The sequence below is a fragment of the Athene noctua genome, unplaced genomic scaffold, assembly GCF_965140245.1.
Source record: "Athene noctua unplaced genomic scaffold, bAthNoc1.hap1.1 HAP1_HAP1_scaffold_31, whole genome shotgun sequence".
Lineage (NCBI taxonomy): Eukaryota > Metazoa > Chordata > Aves > Strigiformes > Strigidae > Athene > Athene noctua.
Window position 1 is genome coordinate 3,289,674 of NW_027437536.1, and position 21,210 is coordinate 3,310,883.

A 21,210-nucleotide genomic window follows, 5' to 3' on the forward strand; every position below is an offset into this window, starting at 1 on the left:
GACACCTACTGCAAATCTACCAGCACTACGCTCTCCAGAGCAGCAGTCATTGACTCCGTCAAAGTCACAGGCCAAGGGTCTGGGGCGAGCATCTAGTAATTAGTGTCATTATTCCCAGGATGACAGTTACCAGCTGCAGGATCCACTCAGCATCTTCTCTCAAAACTTGTCTTTCTGCAATGCTGAGGGTTCAGTAGGCTCAGTTACCACCGTTTCCCGGTTACGTTCGCTAGGGTATATTGTTTCAGATGCACAGGACGGAAAGCCAATACCTAATTCTGACCTTTACAGTAGCCTGTGATTAGAGAGGCTGCTCCTACAGCCATTAGCCACAGCATTCTGCTGAAAAACATCTGTCCTGTTTGGGATAGATTTGGGATATTTCTCCTCTTTCAAAGATGCTTACAAAACTAATTTCCTGGAGAAATAACATGGTTTCTTTCAAGCTATTTTCTTCGACAACAGCCTTCTTCAAACTAATGCACTGCATATATTAGTTGTACAATGTGATGTGTAAGCCTCTTTCAGCTAATGGTGATATGCACATGGTAAAATTTCAAACGCGATTCTCCAGTTTTCATTAGAAAAAAATAACACTGAGAAGAGTTACAAGGCTACGGTCTGTGTTTGCTCGGCAGTGTCCAAATCCTGCATGGTGCTGAGCCGAATTGAAGCCCTGTGCAGTTCAAAGAAACTAGAATGCTTGGCATGTATTTGAATCAGACGTACGTCTTTCCTAAAGGAATGGAGAAAAAGAAATAGCATAAACGTACTTTCACCTGCTCGGGAAATCTAACACACCTCTCCTGTGAGCAGGGGGATAAGGTGTCCACAACAAACAAGGCTTTGATAGGACCTACTGCAAATTCATTTAATAACAGAGGGAAGCAAGCCTTTGATGGGAAGATTCTTCTCTAGATTTTGAAAACTGGAGGTGTTTTAAATCCATGATGGGACGAGTTTCCCCAAAGGCTCTAATAGAGCCTACTGATTCCAAAGAATATTAATCTTCTGCCAAATCAGAGCCCTACATTTCAAGGGGCGTAAACGATGATAAATCAGGAGGTGTCGTACGGGGAGACTACAGAAGGAGGGTTATGTCAGAAGGTAGGACAAGAGCTCCTCTTTCCCAGAGCAGTAAAGTCTGGATTATTGAAACAGGCGAAAGATTGTCTAGTACAAAAGCAGGAGAAGAGTGCGGGGAGCGTGGCATCATGTCACTCTGACGTATTTCTCTCCCTTCATTCTCCCCGAAGCTGACAGCAAGAGCAATCGGGGATGTCCTGCACTGAACAGCAGAGTTCAAAGGGTCAGAGGAACAGATAGATGTGTTCTGGAGAAGCTTTGATTCTTCACTCCTACTGTGCTGATGAGTCACAAATCAGAAGAGAACGTATTTTTCAAACTCTGTCAATAAACTGTGTTTCCGAGTGGTAACCTGCCCTTTCAGCAGATATTGCAAAGGGTCCCCTGGACAGTGCCTCAGCTGTGCCGGGGTCAGTGGAAGCAGCAGTGTTGCTTTGAAATGTGCTGCTAGACTGTATCTGTGAGCACTGGATGTTCTTCTTGAATAACCTCAAGTAAAAGGCTGAATCAATTCAACGACAGCGGCTGAAAAAAAGTGCAATGAGCCACATTATAGGAAAATGGGGAAAAGGATGCAGGATCTCCACTGAACACAAGCCGATATTGTCGGCAGTCTGTGGCAACACCCTTTTCATTTCAGTTCAGTCCCATAAAATTACCACTAACATTACAACTCACGCAGAACACAGATCAATGTAAAAATGTCACACAATTCCTCCAGATGGGACTTTTTAGTTCCACTAGATCCCCATCTACTTTTTTACTTGTCTAATATTTCATTACAACCTTCCATAAGTTAATTTTCTTTCCACTGACCATGTAAATCACAGATCAATTTTCATTTCAAACCCCTGACCACAGATTGCTCCTGAAAGCTCAAAGCACATGCTTCAGTAAGCTCTCCAACATTCTTAATGCACATTAGAAAAAGGTTGTGTTCTCTTTAAAAATCTTTTTTAAGGAGTTAATTTTACCTTAAAGTCTGGCACGAGACCCAAGTAGTTGGTACTCCTCCCTTCTCTCCTTACCCCGCCTCTAAAAGCAGGTACACTTTTGAAATGTAACCGCATGTAGAACTAAAAATCTTTCATGGCATTTGTTCCGAAACCAAAAATTCCGGCAAAAATACAAACTGCTTTAGATGTGCAGAAAGTGGACAGGATTGCTTAATCCCCACCCCCTACTGCAACCATGTACTGCTCTAGGGAAAGAAGACAGAAAAGGAGGAAAAGCATTTACACTTCAGCCGTCGGCTGTGCTTTCTCTGAACCATTCTTTTTCTCCTATTCTAACAGAACCTTTGCTTGGGCTAAAGTACATGACTCAGTATTGCTGATTTTACTTACAGAAGCAGCCACCCTAAAGCCAGTGAGATATGCCTGCGAGACCAGCAGGATTCAGCCTTGAAATCAATCTGTAAGAAAAGTTTTGTGGGAATGCCCGGAAAATACCCTGCAACGTATTCTCTGACGCGTTCTCTTCTGACGTTAATTTAAACGCAGCGCTCTCGTGCTCTCCCCTACAAATCTGTAAACGGACCCTTGGCAGACGGGACCTGGGAAACATGATTTCTAAGGCTGGTGTTGCTATCGTCCTGCTGAGAAACACAGGGCAGTCACTTCGCCACTCTGTGCCTCAGCTTCCCCATTAGCTGACGGGATCATTACAATGGCCATTTTTTATATTTAACAGGACACTCCAGTGCTTGAGCCGACATATGCATAAGCATCTGCTGAATCAGTAAGAGGCAGGAGGGACCCTGTGGCCATTTACCTCCTTTTACAGGCAGGCTGCGCTTCCTCACACCAGGAATTTCTGCTGTTTAATCTCAGATTGTTTTCACGGGTTCTGGGCACTTGAGAACCGCAGCACCAAACCTTGAAGGACAAATACTCCAACAGAGCCAGCTGGTGTGGTCGGAAAAGGAAGGGTTGTGGTTTTCTCTTGGAACACAAAGGAATGGTAACCCTTCCTAAGGACATGACCCAGGTCACTCAAGTCTTACTAATTGATTAAGTGCAAGGGAAGAGAGAAGGGTGCGTCCTCCAAGTGTCTATTCTTTGCACATTCCTTGTGCATATGAAATTTGCTTAAAAGGAGACAGTGAAAACATATTTTTGTGCAAATGTCACAGCAGGAATTTACACATTCACATTGACTTAGTGGGGATCACAACCATACAGCAACTGAACACTTTAACACAAATATATTTTGGGGAAAAAAAAATTTTATTTCTAGGTAACTGACAACTGAAGAATCGGTAATTTCACCGAATAAGTTGTACTGGGTAACTTCCGTATCATTAGTCACTCCATTTTACCTGTGCCTTGAATTCCTAAAGAGACTCATTTTCTCATTTTAAATGCTTAACATATCTCCTCTATGATTCCTGTGATTCCTGTCACTGAAGGCTCTTTTCTCTTTCCACAAGCAAGAGGTGTAATTGTTTTATCCAATCACCCTGAGGTCTGAAAGCCCCTGGGAAGAAAATCAGTTAAACGCATATATGGATCACAGAAGATTTAGTGGGATTATTCCCTTGATCAGCGTTTAGTATGAATTCAAGTACTCTGTTAGATCAGGACTTTTCTGAATTCGTACGTTAATCAAAAAGTCTTCAGGGTGTTGTCTTCTGAGTGACCTAACTGAGGTAGTTTGTGATGAAAAGGTTTAGCAGTTTACTGATGAGAGAAGAAGTAAAAGACAGCAGGAGAAGCTCCAGCTCACAGACGCTGTGGACACCTGGCTTGGCTGCGCTGGCAACCCAGGGACAGCAGGCGTGACAACAGGAGGAGTGAGATAGGTCAGAGAACAGCATGGAAACACGTCCCCCACTCCTCTCGGCCGACCAGGCCCGGTGAGGTTTAAGAGAGATGAAAGTTGAGGAGTATCGCCTGGTTTCGCTACGTTATGGAAGGTGTGGTGGCATCCACAGGTAGGGAACTGCCCCGGATGCTCCAGCAAGGCCCTGTTTGATCCCATGCTTCTATCTGCCAGCAACGGTTATAGCGGGAAACTTCTCACCTGGTAAGGTCACTGCTTGCAAAAGTTGTTTGGCAGCAGAGCTGCACCTTTTAGCTCGCAATTAGACGCCCCTGGGTAAATGAAGAGCAAAGGTTTCCCAGCTTAATCCCTACCCTCCAGCTCCGCACCGTGGGGTGAAGAAATGATGTAAGAACGGCACGAGTTGATGTTCCTGCAGAATACTACGTGCCCAGCCACTATAACCTGGAGCACTCCGCAGTGGAAGGATGCATTTTTGCAATGCCTGTTTCTTCATTAAGATTTCATCCCCCACCCACCCTAAAAAGCCACTTGCCCTTCACTTTGTTATATCTGCTTTTCCCCGCTCCTGTTCCCTCATTATTTTTTTAATCTCCAGTTCCCTGATTTACATCCACTCTCAAATTTTAACGCAGCAGAATTTGTGCATCGGTGTGTCCTTTTCATCTGTGATTTAGGAAGGACAGGATCTTCGGTGCAGCCTAATGCTCTGAGAGAGACGGTATTTTAAACACTAAAGCGAAACCCGTTTACAACTGTGAGAAGAGAGGTGTGTTGACACTAAACTTTAAAGCAGGCACAAGGTAAAGGCAAGTCGCTGCTCCAGCAGGTGAGAGTACTATGCACGCGGTTTGTAAGGGAGTTTGCTTGACACACGAGCTGCCTCCTCTTTTTTCTGCTTGACAACCTGTAGGATTTGGTGCTTCACACAATTCACCTGGTAACCAGTTGTCACCAGAGTTTAATAACTAAACAGTACTTCAGGCACAGTGCAGAGAATTTATTTTTTAAAATTAATATTCCACCTGAGGAAAACTTTTCCTACCATTTCCATCTGCAAGAAATAAAAAGAAACAAAGAAAGAAATGGAAAAAGCTGAAGCTTTGATACTTCCTGCTCACCCCTTTATCACTTTCATACCGGGCAGTCCCTCCGCATCCTTTTCCATTAAAGCTGTACAATTCAATTGTAACCTGCTGGCTAATATCTTGCTGTACTTGGCTGAGTTCTGTTCAGCAGCAACGGCTTTCTGAGAAGCAATCAATGTAATTCTGAGGAGTAAAAAATACATCTGCATTTTATATCCTCTGTGTTTCGATTGAGTACTGTTTCTAACAGGGTGAGACCCAGAACGGCAGAGAATACTGGGGAAGAACAGGGGTAAGGTGTCTCGCAGAACTGCTTTGCAGTCTGATTTGAGACCCCAGGGAGGACGCAGCAGAGATCTCAGGGTAGAACTCTTGCAAGCATGGTACAGCTGAGACAACGGGGAGGATCCATACAGAGATGAACTTTTTGCCTGTGACTCTGGAGTCATGTAACTCCCTCAACAGCTCGGATGAGGATGGCACAACCTGACTGATAAAGCAGACCTTCCACAGCAAGAACAAGCATGCACGTCTGGGGCACTGATGGCGGCTGAGAAAACTCTGATTTTATAGTAAAAGGGATTTTTGAAAGTGATTTTGATGCAATACTGTGGGTTTAGTTGCCCCTGTTCATTCAGCTACCCTAATCAGCGGCGGTGAAACCTAATACCTGTCTTCATGTTGCCATTTGAAATTCTGAAGTGAACCGAGTACGGAAGATTAATCACTGATGACAGAAAAGCCTACTGAGTCATTCAAGTACTTTACATTACTGACCCACAGAATCTAAGATGCAAGCTCCAACCTGTTTCTATAAAAATGCGAATATCCCTTCAGTACCAAGTATTTAGAAACGATCCAAGTATTAACTTCCAGTATGCAGCAAGAGCAACATTTCATTGGAAAAGAGATCACGCGGTTTAAAAGAGAGATGAGGTGGAACAAACAGGCAAAAGAACCTATGAGAAAAATTCTAAACGTGACTTACCTTGCAGCTTTGGCAGCGGCAAAGTCATGATGCCTCCTGCTGCAGCTGGTGGTACCAGCCCTGGGATGCTGGTGAGATTCGCTGTAGGGAGAGTTCGGCCGAGTCCTTGTTGCCCCCCAGCTGCCCAGCCATGTTGAAGGGACTAAGGAGCGGCTGATTCAGGGCTGGAGTGCCTCCTGGCATCACGCCCGCTGCTCTGAGGCTAACTGTTGGGCTGTCAGGGACGGCTGTAACAAAACTCAGACAGCGAGCCTGTTTTACTGTGCATGGCTCAGTACCACACCCTTGGTAAGTCTCCTGGCTCGGGATCCCCTTGTGTTCCAGCCTAGACACGCACTGCTTCCCAGATCTGAAAGCGTAGGTTCTCACCGACGCAGACAGTTCTGACAGGCTTGGCCGGCCGAAGCTGTAAGCGTCGCAGTCATGTAGCGCGGCAGCAATCCCACTGGAACCTAGACTGGAAAATCCATCATGTGCTGAAGGTAAGTAATTCTGAACACAGGAAGGCCCGACTCAAATCAGCCTGCAAGTACCTAAATGCCCGCATATCCCCGATTTTTCCCGTTGTATAGGGACTGGTAAAAGCTGAAAATGCTGCAGTGACAATTACCAGAAACTGTATGGACCTGCAAAGCGGAAAAACATTGAGTATCTTCTTAGAGCGTGGCTGAACCTGGATAAAACTGTTCAGTGATGTGGGAAATCTTTTAAAATGTTATACAGTGACATACTGTTATGCCCCCATTTTGTTCAAAAGAAAATAAATACCTGGCACAAAAGATAATGAAGTGCCTTTACTAACGCAGTAGCTGTGTGCGACAGGCAGAGCTGTCAGAGCCAAGAAGGCTGCATTAAAAATGCACAAGCTTTTTAATATTAAATTATGACATGTCTTGAAAAAATAACTTCTGTAAGAAATTCAAAGAGTTTTGCAAATAAATATGCAAAACTGCGTAGGTTTTGTTTTAGGAAAACAGACCAAAAGCTCATCTCTCCAAACAAATACCTTCAAAACCATACACATGATACATACATGCTCCCTTTCTGCAGCCAAACAGAATCACATTTTCGGCATTACGCAGGCCAAAGACGATCAGTCGCAGTTTTTTCTTTTCATCGAATCGCACATCTTGATTTGTCGATAAGGAAGACACTGACCTGAGGCCCAGCAGGGAACGCAGGATGGGACCGACTGGGTTGGGGCTGGTCTGTGGGCTTGTGTCAGGCAGCACTGTGTTTCCTCTGGCCTCTGAAATCCAAAGAGCAGATTGACTTTAATATCAAGCCTGAGGACTGGCACGTGGCCTTCTGCTGATGTCACGTAACATCGAGCTGAAAATGGTACGTTAAAGCGCTTCGCCAGTCACTCAAGCACTCACATCGCTTATCGGCTGCATACATTACGCTAACATTCATTCAGAGCAGCCAGCTCACTCAGGGAGCTGCAAAGCTCTGACAGCAGTGAAACTGAAGCTGCCATCAGCCCAGCTCATGTGGGCTGCATTATACACCCATGTACATACAGCACAGGAGCACTCCGCCTGCGCGGGACCTGCCTTTGCTACGCTGAGGTCAGCATCAGCCCTTCTCATTTCTGAAAGCAAAAATTATCTGAAAAACAACCAAGTCGCATCTACTTTGTATCTTAATCAGGTATTTTCCTGTGGCGGTTCCCGAAGCAGCAAAGGCTGTGCTATGCACAGTCAGAACGCACTATGAACATGGAAACAGGTACGCTTCCAAACGGCAGCTTGTTTTCTAGATCGCATGGGGGGTGAGCAAAATTCTGTGAAACCAAGGCTTTCCAGCATTTATTTAGCTGGTCAGTATCCAGCAGTGGCACTGTATGCAGTGCACTAATGGCTCGCGAAGCACAGAACAGAGCCCAGCCCTGCTGGACTCTGCTGAGGCCTGCAACACAGATTGGCAAAGGGAAAAGAGAAAGGAAAAGGGCCTGTCAGTCACCAGAAAGTACCGAGATGCTTTCAGAACGACATCCCAGTCCTCCATTTCCTTCGGGTGAAGGGCTCGCATGGATTCACAAAGTTTGTCAGCGCTGACGGCACGATCGGGCCCACATTTCTCTTTGAAGCTGGAAGAATGACAGCAAGTGTCCAAAGCAGCGGCAAGGATACTGTGGTCCGGTCCCGGGGCGGGCAGCGCAGCACCGGGGTCCGGTCCCGAGGATGGCAGCGCCGTCGGGGCCCGGTCCCGGGGATGGCAGCGCCGTCGGGGCCCGGTCCTGGGAAGGGCAGCGCGGCACCGGTGTTCGGTCCCGGGGCGGGCAGCGCGGCTCCGGGGCCGGTCCCGGGGACGGCAGCGCCGGTCCCGGGGATGGCAGCGGTCAAGCTCCTCCAACGTACACTCTCTAGGAGAGGATTATCTTACGATGAGGGGAACCTGAGGCAGTTGCTGCCATGGGCTGGGCAGCGCGGGCTAATCCCCACAGCGAGCGCAGCCTCTGAACTAGTTCCTGGGGAAAGGATCGGCGCGGCACGGTGGGATGACCTGAGTTCAGGTGCCAACGGCAGCGGGAAACTCCCCGGCGTGGCGACGGACCGAGAGGCTCCGGGGGAGACGGCGGCAGAACGGCAGAGCATTGCCTCTGCTGTCGCTGCCTTGGCAGCAGCGGCACAAGGCGCCGGCCTAAGGATTCCGCTGCCGCTGTGGCGTTGGGGGGGTCCCTGTTCCCCGGGGCAGCTCCTAAAGGGAGGGGTGGGGGCGCCTCACGCGCAGCGCCCGCGCGGCAGGAGGCTCAAGAGCAAAAATCCGCAGATTTACCGCCGCTCGAGTCTCCCCTTCGACGCCCAAGGGAACAACCCCGGAGCGCCCCCCCCGCCCCGCTCCCGCCCCCCCCGCCCTCGGCCCCGTCCCCCCGAGCGGTGCGTGAACAATGTCGGTGCCGCTCACAAGAGCCACAGCTGCGAGAGCGACCGAGAAAACTGATCGAGCGACCTGGAGTGCGAAGGAAGGAATCGGCTCGGCCTATTCCTACGGCACCGCCGCCCCCCCCTCCTGCTGCTCACCCCTTTTTCACGGCAGTGCGGGGGGTGTCAGGGGGAAACGGTGGCCCTCGGGCCGCTGCCATCGCCGGCTCAGATGGGAGGGGGGCACCGGGAGGCGCGGGGGGAACGGTGACCCAGCACACCGATGGCGGGGAGTTATGCGGGATGCAGTGGTTGAGGGGCAGTTTAACCAGCTTGGACCAACGGTGTTTCCAGTGACAGTGACCCCACACGGCGGGGATGGGAGGCCTTGGGTTGGAAACGAGTAAGGAGGCGTGAGAGCCGTCGATGGACGGAAAATCACCCGGGAGAGTCCTCTGAGAGAGGGATCACTCAGAACGAAACCTCCGTGCGAAGGGTCCTCAACCGGTGCGGAACCCACGGCATCCCGCCGATGCCGTCACAGCCCCTGAACCGGCAACATGGCTGAAATAGGGGAAGGGCTGCGGGATGCAGTTGCCCGCGGGGATCAGCCTGCCAGCGAGCCAGCGACCACTGGGAACTTGGTTTCGGACACTCTCAAAGTGCGGAGCTGGCGGCGGCGGCCCGGGGCCTCCCCGAGCCCCCCCCGCCGCGGAGTGACCGCCTGCGGCCGAGCCCGGCACCGCGCTCTCGGCCCGCGCCCGCCTTCCCCGCCCTCCAGCCTCCCCCCAAAAGCAGCAGTTTTTGCACAGAGAAGGTGCTGACGCTGTCATGCAGCGTCCCTTGTCTGTCAGCACCACATCATCAACAAGCAATGGCTTTATATGTTCTGAGAGGGGTTTTGCTGTTTGTAGTATTCGCCGTTTCACGGTGTGTCAGTATTTTAGAGCACTGGAAGGAGATAGGGGGACCTCCAGGCCCAAGTGTGAACAAAAGACACTAATAAAATATTGCAATCAGTGGCGGTTTGTCATAATTTAGTCACTATCGATCAGGCGTGGAGCTGGCAGCCTCCGAGTCAGTAACATTATTAGAGACCACGGTATCCTTATGCCAACAGGAGTATATGGACCGCTGGGAAATGGGAAAAGTGCATTATTACTGGGAAGAGCATCTAAACCTGACAGGGGTTGTTCGTTTTACCAGGGGTCGTAGATGCCGATTCTGACGGGGAAATCAGAATTATGGCCTGGACCCCGGTACCCCCGTGTTCAGTAACAAAAGGGTCAAAAATTGCTCAGCTTGTTTATCTTACTGCAGCTCCCCCCAGCAGGATGCCGAGAAGCCCGGGTGACTCAGGATTTGGATCCGCAGGTACTCCTCAAATATTTTGGGCTCAGGCAGTGGCACAAGGTCAACCTGTGGTAAAATGTGCCCTCACCAGAGCAGAAGAACCTGTTGAGCTGACAGGCATTTTAGATACTGGTGCGGATGTGACCCTAATATCTGCGAGCAGATGGCCGCAGCATTGGCCGTTAGCTCGGGTAGCTCAAGCGCTTTTCGGGGCTGGTGTCACGCTGTAGCGTTTCAAAGCAAAGATCTCATGAGGGGCCCAGAAAACCGGGTAGCGAATATTTGTCCATTTATATTGGAAACCCCTCTGACATTTTGGGTTTGTGACTGTATGGCTCGATGGGGAACTCAAATTGCATCGAATTTGTCTTAATCACCACTGCAGCACAACCCCCCCTGAAACCCCCCTGAAACTCACCTGGGAAACAGAATCCCCTGTGTGGGTGGGTCAGTGGCCCCTGCCAAGGGAAAAGTTGTGCCACCTGAACGATTTAATTCAGAGACAATTAAGTTGTTATTTTAAAGAAAAGTGGTAAATGGTGACTTTTACATGATCTCTGACACATTAATGATGCCGTGGAGGATACGGGTGCGTTACAGCCAGGAATGCCCTCCCCAGCAATGATTCCCCGAAACTGGCACCTTGTAATAACTGACCTAAAGGACTGGGGTTTTTACCATTCCCTTGCATCCGGATGATGCACCTAGATTTGCCTTCTCTGTTCCCAGTGTTAATGTCAGTGAGCCTGCAAGACGGTGCCACTGGGCTGTTTTACCACAAGGCATGAAAACTGTCCCACGATGTGTCAGGGTTTGTTGCAAAGGCTTTGAGCCCTGTTACACTGCAGGTCCCCCAGGCTGCTCTGTATCATTGTATGGCTGACATCCTTACGGCCCAGAAACACGGGAGATCATGGAACAGGCTCTCGCTTTAACCAAAGGCTCACTGTCTCCAATGGGGTGGCAAACAGCACCTGAAAAGGTACAGAGATCATCACCGGGCAGTACCTGGGCTGGAGACTTTGTGAACAGACCATTGTCCTGCAACAGGTTAAACTCGAAACTGATGTTAAGACTTTAAAAGATTTACAGAAACTGTTGGGAGCCATCAGCTGGATACGGCCGTTGTGGGCCTCACTAATGATGATCCCCATAGCTTGTTTGATGTTTTGTGAGGAGATCCCTCACTGACATCACCCAGAGCACTCCCAGAGAAAGCGAAACAAGATCCCCACCGTGTGGCCAACGCCGTCTCAGACAGACAAGCACTGGGATGTGTGCCCGGCCACCCGCATCAACTGGTGTTATTGAACCCTCCAGGGCAGCCCTGTGCTCTGCTCTTTCAGTGGGGTGAAACACTTCGGGACCCTCTTGTTATTGCTGAATGGATTTTTTTGTCACACCGAATGCACGAGACGGTCACTACTCGTCCAGAAATGTTTGCCAAATGATCACGCAGAGCCAGCAGCGCCTGCTGTTACTTGCTGGTCAGGAACCCGTGTGTATCATTGTTCCGGTTACTATGCACGTGCTACAGTGGCTCATACAAATGCCTTTTTGTAATGAATTCCAGACAGCGATCTGTGACTCCCTCGGACAGCTTTTAGTACACAGCCCATCACGCAAATTATTACAGCACAATTTTTTATTATATGCCATGCCAAAGTGCAGCGACGTACCGTTGCAAGCCTTGACTGTGTCTCCTGATGGATCTGGAAAAACAGGAAAGTCAGTCATAGTACGGCAAGACCCGCATACTCATATCTGGCAATCAGACATTGCCCGATCCCTGGGATCGCCACAGATCGCTGAGCCAGCTGTAGCAGTCCCTGTATTTCAGCGCTGGGACACCCCAATGAACACTGTGACTGATTCTGCTTATGTTGCCAATCTTGTACAGTGCATGGAGAACTCGTGTTTGAAGGATGATAATAATCCACTGTTATATTCACTAATGCACACCCTTTTACAATTATTAAATAATCACAAGACTTCTCATTTTATTGTACATATTGGAGCGCACACTGTACTGCCTGGATGTTTGGTTGAAGGCAACTGACGTGCAGATGCATTGACTCCGGCAGCTCAGGTGGTACCTGATGTCTTTGAGCAAGCTCGGCTTTCACATGCATTTTTTCCACCAAAACTCCAGAGCAATACAAAACCAATTATCTTTATCAAGGCGTCAGGCTAAAGACATCATTGCCCCTTGCCCTGAGTGCCAGCAGGACTCGCTCTCTTCAACAGCCAGTGGTGTCAGCCCTCGGGGACTCGCCTCCTCGGAATTACGGCAATGTGATGTCTCTCACTTGGCTGCATTTGGAACGGTAAAATATGGACCCGTGTCTGTCGATGCCCCTTCTGGAGCAGTGTTTGCATCCGGCCATACAGTGGGGGTCAAGCCTCTGCCCGGCATTCCCCACTCACCGGCCGGACAGGCCACTGTGGAGCGTACGCCTGGCACCTAAAGCCTCTGTTACAGCCACAGAAAGGGGAGAGGGAGGGTATCCGTCTGCGCCTCACGAGAGGCTAAATCAGGCATTGTGTGTCATGGACTTTTTAAACATCCCCTGTCTCACGGGTGCCACCAATATTGTGTCACTTCTCATCACAGATACCAGATCAACAAGAAGTCCAGGGCAAGGCTCAAGTGTTAACAAAAACCTGGAAAGGGGTAACTGGGAAGGACCATTTCCCTGAATAACCTGGGGAAGAGGTGATGCTGGTGTCTGCACAGGTCACGGTCCCCGGGGGTTACCGGCAGGGTGTGTGCGACCGCACCTGAGGGTGAGAGGCGGCTTTTGGTGGGCGCCCAGGAGCCGGCTGTGGGTGCTGTGGGTGCCCCTGTGCCGACAGTTTGGGGTCTCTTCGACGGGTCATTTCAGCAGAATGTCTGGGTAATGCTTGCTCCTGCAACGGGACAAAATACACTATCTCTGTCCTTAAGCACGCTATGGTTGCCAGCTCTTAAAGGAGAAAATGCTAACAGCAATTGCAACTCCCTAATGAAATATCTAGGCTTACTAGTCAGTACTGAAAGATGTAGTTTAGATGAAATGTAGTTATTAATAAGGATGAAATGCTGTAAGAATGTGTGTATTGAACTTCTTCTGTTTAGCAATATTAAGAATTAAGGGCTCAAGTGTTTAACTTTGTTAGAAACTCCCTTGGTTTTCCCCCCGGAGTGCTGGCCAGGCTCTGGGTGGAACCCAACAGGAGGATGGAATCAGATGTTCCCGCTCAAAGAAAAGTGCCAGTGATTTTGGCCCGCTGATTCAGAGGCCGGACCTGCTTGCAGCGATGTTGGATGCCTCACCTACGGATGGACGCATCGCGTAGGATCTCCTGTTTGTGAGGAAGGGCACTCTGAATCCTCGCTGCACCCAGGGTTCCCCAATAACTGCAGATCTGAATGTTAGTACCCCATTAAGTAAGTGTGCTATTCTGTATCTTCATACTGTTTATTTTGTAGAATTTGGTCATATCCTTTGATTATTGGTAGTGAAGTTAGCCTACTCTCTTCAGTGAGTAATTGCAACTGCTGTATGGTTTTTACCCTTCTGTGGAACTATTTTAAGTACGCAGTGTTTTTGAAGTTTGCCTAAACCTCCATCGATAAAGCGCTTAAACAAGACTTGCAGATGCCACTGCAAAACAAAGAAAGGGGAGATGTGGGAGGCATCGGCCTGTCACCCTTACACTGCCTCTGAGAAACAGCTCGGCTTTGCTGAAGAACAGGCCTTGGGAGAAAGATCAGAAACTGCTGAGTTGTGCCGAGGTGGCAGGGAAAAACAACGGACAGCTGCAGCACTGAGCGGTGGAAAGTCCTGAACTGTGAGAAGTTACCCAGCGCGTGAATGAGCAGGTGAGCGTGTTAGAGGGGTCTCATGCTGGCAGGAGAAAAGGTTGATGGCTGTCTAACTGCTGATTTTCTAATTATGAAGTAAGAGCTTTGGCGAGAGCATAAGTATGTGCTATTGTAATAATAAAGGGTCTTTCCTTCTGCACTTCAAAGGAGAGTCCGTGCCTCAGTTGCCACAACCAGCACCAAAGGGGGTAGCAGTAATCAAACAATAAAAGTTTATTGTGTTGCCCGTGAAGCGGCACGCGATAGTTAGAGATGGGTGAAAGAAAGGGGAAAAGTAAAGTTCAGAGAGAAGAGGGAGTGAGGTTATAGCTACCACTGCTGATCTCACGACGCCCTAACGGTCCCGGGTCCAGCTGATGCTGCGTCGTCGATCATCATGGTCCTTGGTGGGGAAGTTTCCCATTTTCGTTGTCCAGAAGTCATCCTTTTATGCTCAGGAACACACCTTGCTCCTCCTCTGCCTCGGGGGTCTCCACCCTGCTCAGAATTCAGTTGTCATATCTCCCCCTTCTCCAGCGAGGCCAGCGCACATGGCAGGGGGGAGCGTCCAGGGCGTGGTCAGTCTCGGAGGCGGGCAGCCTTCCACCAGGAGGGGTGTTTTGGGATTATAATGAAGCAAAGTTCGTCTAAGGTTCATGATTTCTTCATCGATGTTATGGCAACAGTTGCGATCCATCTTTTCTGACAGTGGCTCTGCGGTTATCTCTAACAGCTCCGGCTGGGCCCAGGCACTGAACAACAGCCCAGCACCGCCTGCACCGCCCGGTCAGCGCTCAGGGGAACAGCCCAGCACCGCCTGCACCGCCCGGTCAGCGCTCAGGGGAACAGCCCAGCACTCGCTGTGCCACACCGTTCTGCTTCTGGAGCCGTTGCACCACATCCCACCCCAGGGATCGCAAGGCCAAGCAGGCCGTGGTCGGGTACCTCACTGTCCATGTCCCTGGTGACAATGTTGACACAACGCTGATCTCCTGACCGACTCTTACAATGGGGGATGCTCGGGGGGCCCTGGGGATGCAGCACAGGGAGATGGTAGCGCCAGGATGCCGAAGGTCTCGGGGAGCGTCACCCCCCACGAGCTCGTCTTACCGGCACGTGTCACCCCAAGATCCGGCATCGCCCCGGAGGGCCGAGCTCCGCCAGAGATTGAAGAGGAGGAGGAAGATGAGGACCAAGAGGCTGAGGAGGACGGTGGAAAGCAACGTGCTGCGGGAGCACTGGGATGGAGAGGGGCCGTCAGCGTCCCGAAGCGAAGGAATAAATTCACTGACGGGGTTTAAAGGCTCCCCCGAGACTGGTGGCACCCAGCAAGGGATGGCACCGGGTCCAGCTGGCACCGAAGCCAGCCCCCGCAGAGCAGGGGAGTTTCCTTCGGTGGGAAGCAGGTGGGATGTGCCCCCCGGTCCTCCAGTGGGTCCAGCTGGGGTGAGGGCAGGGAAATGGGAAGCGGGGGGGAAGACCCCAAACCAGGGTGGGGGCTGCTCTGTGGGTAAAATCCCCCTCCAAAATGCCCAGGGTCCCCTGGGAAAAGTACCCCACCCCCCCACCGCACCCCGGAATTGCCAAAGGTCCCCTCAGGGTGCAGGTTCTGTGTGGAAACAGGGGGCATGGGGTGCCCCAGTTTGGGGTTGTGGGGGGCCAGGCAGGGGGCTATGGGGCACCCCTGTTTGGGGTTGTAGGGGCCTGGGCAGGGGGCTATGGGGTGCCCCACTCTGGGGTTGTAGGTTCCTGGGGCAGAACAGAGGCCTATGGTGCACCCCAGTTTGGGATTTTAGGGTGCCAGGACAGGGCAGGGAGCTATGGGGTGCCCCTGTTTGGGGTTGTGAGGGGCCAGGATGGGGCAGGGAGCTCCACAGCCCTGCTTTGGGGTCTCGGGGTGTCGCCAGCACCTTACCTGCTTGTAGGTGCCGCTGGGCTTCATCCCGGCGTGACGCTGGCACAGAACAAACCCATTTCTCCTGACGTTCCCGGACAGGCGAATCCCCCCCGGGGGCAGCACAGCTGGGACTTTTGGGCTACGGAGAAGGGAACAGAGCCCAAACCCGGCCGGGGCAGAGACGTTCCCGGCCGGCTGACGGGATCGGGGTGTTCCCGTGCCCCAGCCTGTTTGGGGCAGGGAGGGGAAGGGTCTGCTCCTCCCTCCTCCGCCACTGGGGCCGGTACCCCCGGCAGTAGGGCGGGACACCCCAATTCTGGGGCGCAGAGCCCGCCACCCCTCGGGGACCCCACCCTCGCGCCTCAGGGCCCCCCCAGAAAGCGGGTGCTCAGCCCCAAGGTTCCGCTCCCCCCACACCCTGCCCTCTCTGGGGGAGGGCGTTAGCGCTGGGGCCGTTGGGTCTGGAGGGGCATTAAGCTCGCTCTGGCGTCACCCCCCCGGCCCGGCTGGATCGGGGGCTCAGGGCTGATGTATCCAAACTTCTGGATATAGATAAGCTCTATGAAGACCTCCCTGATGAAGAAAAGGAGCGGTGGATCCGGCTTGGAGCCCAGCCCCAAGGAGAACAATGGATGCTCAGTAACAAGCCGCTTCTCCCCAAAAGGTATTTATTACCGATTACGCGATGGCATCACGAAAAAACTCATGGGGGGCCGGAGAGCTTAGCGCTCCGGAATCAACGACTCTGGGCTGCCCTGGGAATTTATGCAGCAGCCAAAAGAATCTGTGAAGGATGTAAACTTTGTAAACAATACGCTTCTGTACGAATTAAGGCTCCCAGTGGAAAAAGACCTCCAGACACCTTTCCTGAAAGGAAATTCCACTGAAATGCCAAAACCAAAATTGGGGTACTTTGACATGTTAGTGAGAACCGATCGGCTAACAGGACGGGTAAAAGCCTGTCCTACCAGGAAAAGGTACGTCTGCTCCTCGCTGGATCAGCTGGTGCCGGGGCTCGTCCGCCTGGCGTCTGACTCCAGCCAGGAAGCCCTGGGCGAGCACTGTGACTGCGTGGGACGGTGCCGCTGCTCAAGATGACACTCACGCGGGACTCGCGGGAGAGGATCGCGCCCAGCGCCGCCCTCCAGCCTCCCTTCATCTCCCTGCAGCAGGTGAAGTCCCGCTTTGAGGCCACCCAGTATCGCCAGCTCTGCCACAAGGACTGGAGGGCATCCCGTAAGGATGCAGCGCGGCTCAGCTCTTCCCTGGCACGGAGGAAGGCGCCTTCATCCCCGCCAGCCAGCGCAGCACCCAGAAGGCCACCACCCCGCTGGACAGGCTCAGCCTGGCTGAGCCGAGCGGGTACGGCAGCGGCACGAGCCCGCAGGACGTCTGCCCAGCCCCCGTCCCCACCCGCCACGGCACCGGGCGCTCCCAGCATCAGCGCCAGCCCAGGGCAACGCACGCGGCCCGTAACTCCACGGTGCCGGGGGCCCCCGGCAGCCGGGAACAGTGTGGCCGCCCCGATGGCAGCGTGGTCGCCGGGAGCGGCGTGGAGCAGAACCTGCCTGGCAGAGCGAACACCTCGTCCCACGCCGAGGTACAGCTGTGGGGGGGCTCCTGGGCGTGGGTGCTCAGGGACACCGGGTGCTCGGGGCCTTTGCGTCCCCCCGGTGCTTTGGGGCCCTGGATGCTCGGGGTCCCTGGTGCCACCATTACATGGGTGCTGGGGGTCCCTGGTGCCCCCGTACCATGAGTGCCCAGAATCCCGGGGTGCTCAGGGTCCAAGGGGTGGGGATGCCACCCATGGGTACCTGTGGCTGGTGCCCCCCCCAGTGAAAGCAGCTTCTTGGCTGCTGAAGCATAGCAGCTCCTGGCTGCCTGTTCTCGGGGCTTGGCGGTAACTGGGGCCTTTGGCTAACGGGAGCCGCTGTTGGCTACAGGTCAGTCACCTGGCTATAAATGGAGTCCCCTGGGAGCCCTTTGGAGCTCATCCCCTGGAGCAGCAGCTGCGGTCGAGGCCTCTCCCCTGGGGTCGGGACGCTGCCCAAGGAAACTCCTCGAGGGGCCCTGGGTCGGGACGCTGCCCTGAGCAGGTCCTCGAGGGTGAGAGCCCTCACTTGTCAGGTGAGCGAGAGAGCGTTTGGGGTTGCCCTTAGACCCCAGAAAGTCGATCTGCTCTCCTCTCACAGACATCCGCACCTGTGATTCACCGAGAGGTAGTTAATGGTGTTAATAATTTTTTATTGTTGGTGGTTGGTTGTTTATCTGAGAGCCTCTGTAACAGTCCTGCTCACCGCCCCCCCCCCCCCCCCCCCCCATCCTTCTCCCCGCAGGACGCTCCGGTGACGCGGCGCGACCCCAAGCGGCCAAGCGCCATCCCTGTCCCCAAGGATGGGCCCCAGGGGACAGACGGGGACTCCCCCACTGTGCCTGGCACACTCCTCCCGGCACAGAGCCAGGAACACCCACATCCCTGCTGAGCCACCGCGGCAACCCTGGCAAACCCCCCGGCAGAGAAGAGCTGCCCAGAGACCCTCCTCTTCCTCACCTTCAGCCACCCCGACCAGCAACACCCGGCTCCACGCCGGGAGAGAAGAGCGGAGCCAGGGATGCCCCAGGATGTGCTGTGCCACACGCTCTCGGCACCGGTTTTCGCAGTGATCCCCCGGTAAATGGTTTGCCGACAGCCAAGCGTTTCCTCTGACTCTTTGCCGGGGTGGGTTTGGCACCGCCGGGACTCGAGGGGCGCCCGGCTTCCCTCCCGCTGCCGGCACGGCATTCAGCAAAGGCCCGGCGCTCTCCATCGCCGCGGCGCAGAGGGCCCCCTGCCTCGAGAACAGCCCCGCAAACTCCACAAAAACTCGGGCTGCCGCGGTTGGAGGGGGCTGTGCTCTTCCTACTCATCCTCCTCCAGGCCCGCGGGGTGTCCCAGGGGTCCCTCTGTCACCTGTGTAGCGAGGTGACACGGGGGGGGGGGGGGCACACACCGGGAGGAGGGGCTTGGGGACACCCAGGGGGGCTTAGGTACAGTTGGGGAGGGTCGAGGATAGCAAGGGGCATCCGCGGAGCCCCGGGGACAGTCCAGAACTTCTGGGGACACCTGGGGACTCCCAGGGAGCTCTGGGCATGGTCAGGGACACCCCGAGAGCCCCAGGGACCTTTAGGGACCCCCAGGGATATCTGAGGATGCTCAGGGACGCCCAGAGAGCCCCAGAGACACTCGGGGGCAGGCAGGGAGTGCTGGCGGGGCCGAGGGGGGCCAGGGACAGCCAGAGGGCCCCGGGAACAGACCCGGAGGCCTAGAGGTGGCCGAGGATGGCCAGCGACAGCCGGGGAGCTCTGGGAACACCCAGCGCCAGTCAGAGACCGCCGGCGCCTCCCGGGGAGGGCGGGGGACCCCCGAGGACAGACAGGCCCAGGCGCGGGGCGCCCAGAGAAGCCCGGGGACAGGTGGGCACCGCTGGGGACACCCGCGGAGCCCCGTGCCCCCCCTTCCCGCCCGCCCGTCCCCTCAGGCCCAGGTTCAGCCCCCTCGCGGCCCCACCTGCTGCCGCCGCAGCCGCTCCCGCAGCACCGCCTCGGTACCGCCGGTGCCGCTGGCGGCCCGGCCCGGCCCGGCCCGGCGGGCTCCCAGGACGCCGCGGAACTCACAGGCCGCCGCCATCTTCCCGCACCGCGCGCCACAGGGCGCACGCGCGGCCGCCGCAGCCAATCCCCTCCCTCCGCTTCCAGCCAATGAGCGGCGGCGGGGCGGGAGGAACGGGGCGGGACCAAGACTGGAGGGGCGGTCACTGACGGCCGGACACCAATGGCGACGCGGCTGCTGGCCAATGGTGGCGGAGCGGAGGCGGCGCCGACGGCGGCAGAGCCAATGGGAGGAGGCGGCGGAAGCGGAGGCGGGGTGTAAGGGCAGAGCATGAGCGCGGCCGGCGCTGAAGCCGCTTCACTCTCCCCCCGCCCCGCAGTGGGGTCCCGGCTCAGCACCCCCCACCCCCGGGGGTCCCGCTGCAACCCTCTCTCGGCCCCGGGGGGGCATTTAACCGCCCTTTCCCCAGCCCTGGGGGGCGGGGCCCTGGTTCATCCCCCCGGCTGCACCCACAGGCCTTTATTGACAACTAAACCTCGTTCCAACCGCCGACACTGAGCAGGGGAAAGGGGTGTGGAGAAAGAGAACGGGGGGACACAAAGAGAACGGGGGCAGCAGGGGGCGGGGGGCACAGGTGGGCCCCCTCAATCTTCCATCAGTTTGCCGAGGAGGCGGAGGCTGAAGATCTTGATATTGTCGTCTAAATCCATGAGGACGATCCCGTCCTCCCCGTCAATGCGGAGCAGGATCCCGGTGGCTTCACGGTCCTCCCCCAAGATCACCTTGACCTGAGAGGGGGGGCAGATGGGGGGAGAGTGAGCCTTGAGGGGGCTGGTGGGGGGCCCCAGGGGTGCTGGGAGGGTCCCAGAGCGGTTGTGGGGAGGTGCCAGAGGGTCGGGGGTAGTACCTGAGGGGACCTAGAAGGTGCCCAAAGGAGCAGGGGTCGGGGGGGGAGTGGTGGGGGCCCAGGGTAAAGGGGGGGGCTGGGAGGGGGCCCTACCTTGTCGTATGTGGTGGGGGTGACGGGCTCCAGGTGCTCGCTGGAGATGCTCACCACCTTCTCGCTGTCCTTCAGGCAGACGGAGCACATCCCGCCCTACAAAAACAGAAAAAGGGGGGTGGGATATCAGCCTCACCATGTGTGTTACCCCCTCCCTGCCCCAACAGCACCCCCCGAACCGGGGCGGGGGGGTCTCACCGTGACGCTGCGGATGACGCCGATCTGTCCCACCGCCTTACTGTCCGGGTAGGTGTCACGGACCTTCACCTCGATGTCGGTGGTCACCCAGTCGCTGGAGCTCTGCTCGATCCCCGAGCCGGAGGTGTGGGGGCTGTTATCCCCCGGGGAGGAGGCCCCAAGCGTCATGGAGCTGGGGCTGTGGCTGGCCTGGGGAGAGAGACAAGGTGGTGTTGGGGGGTGTAGGGGGGATACAAGGTGGGTTTGGGGGTTGTAGGGGGGCTACGAGGGGAGTTTGAGGGGGATGCTGACGTGGCCCCTGGGGATGCAGGACAGGGATGGGCGATGCTTGAGGAGATCCCCCCTATTTTGCTGATTAAGGATACCAGTTAAACTCAGACACCAGAGTGAAAAGAGCAGGCGTATTTTACTGGTGATAACCAAGTAAAGTAAGAGTGTAATACAGAAAACGTGCAGTAAGAAAAGGCAGAAGAGTGCACTTGAAGCAGCAAACAGGAAAATACAGGGTAATGC

The 21,210-nt window shown here is 54.3% G+C and overlaps 1 protein-coding gene across 1 annotated transcript in view; it reads right to left on the reverse strand.

Annotated features, from left to right (window-relative positions):
* Positions 1–7,198, reverse strand: part of LOC141974096 (transcription elongation factor SPT5-like) — a 52,081-nt gene extending 44,883 nt beyond the window's left edge. Inside the window, exons 1-2 of the mRNA XM_074933371.1 lie at positions 7,105–7,198; positions 5,947–6,403 (exon numbers count right to left, since the gene is read on the reverse strand). The gene's annotated coding sequence lies outside the window, so the exon portion shown is untranslated. The remainder of the gene's footprint in view (positions 1–5,946; positions 6,404–7,104) is intronic.
* Between the last annotated feature and the right edge of the window lie 14,012 nt (positions 7,199–21,210).